This window comes from Alligator sinensis, unplaced genomic scaffold, assembly GCF_000455745.1.
Source record: "Alligator sinensis unplaced genomic scaffold, ASM45574v1 scaffold487_1, whole genome shotgun sequence".
Classification (NCBI taxonomy): Eukaryota; Metazoa; Chordata; order Crocodylia; family Alligatoridae; genus Alligator; species Alligator sinensis.
The window spans coordinates 885,367-886,099 of NW_005842301.1; the positions used below are offsets into that span (position 1 = coordinate 885,367).

At 52.4% G+C, this 733-nt stretch overlaps 1 long non-coding RNA gene across 1 annotated transcript in view; it reads right to left on the bottom strand.

Moving 5' to 3' along the window:
* Window positions 1-277: 277 nt before the first annotated feature.
* LOC106722435 overlaps window positions 278-733 on the bottom strand; it is a 9,800-nt gene continuing 9,344 nt past the window's right edge. The window contains exon 3 of the long non-coding RNA XR_001358401.2: window positions 278-533. This is a non-coding gene — a long non-coding RNA (uncharacterized LOC106722435). The remainder of the gene's footprint in view (window positions 534-733) is intronic.

Here is a 733-nt window from a genome sequence, read left to right on the forward strand (position 1 = left end):
TTGCGGGGAGAGAGCAAAGGGCGCAGGCAGACAGATCTACACCCGCAGGCCCCCACCCCCCCCATGGAACCAAGTGACACATTTGGGGAAAAGTGAGCAGGGAGGGCACCCTATGGCCAGTGGGGCAGAGGCAGCAGGCAGGCAGACAGGCCTATACCAACTGCCCCCTCATCATTCAACCAACTGACACCGTTACATGTAGGGAACACGTTAACATTTATCGGCCTTTACGCGCAAGCAGCCAGGGCACCCCATGGCCAGTGGGGCAGAGAGCAGAAGCAGCAGGCAAGCAAACAGACCTACACTCACCATGTAACCAACTGACACAGTTACGTGTGGAAGAACAATCAGGAGACAAAAACTAGATTTATCAGCCTTTATCATACATCCACGGTGCATGGGTTTTCTGGAAGGCAATGATAGGACCGCTGCAAGTGAATACTGACATGCTTCAACCACACTGTGCAGGTGCTGCTCAGGCTTCATACATGGCCTGCTTTTCTTTGTCAGCAGTGGTGGTGTATCAATCAGAGCTGAAAACAGAAAAGAAGGAATAGCAGCGGGGGAGTGTCTTACACGTCCCGGCTAGCTGTCTTCCTCTATCTCTGGTCTGCTGTCTTCTCTCCTCAACCTCAGACATCTTGGATCAATATGCGGTACCCATCCCCCACACACTGTGCCCTCAATTTATAGGGCTTCTGTTCAGTGAGTCAGGAAAAATTCACTCCTCCCC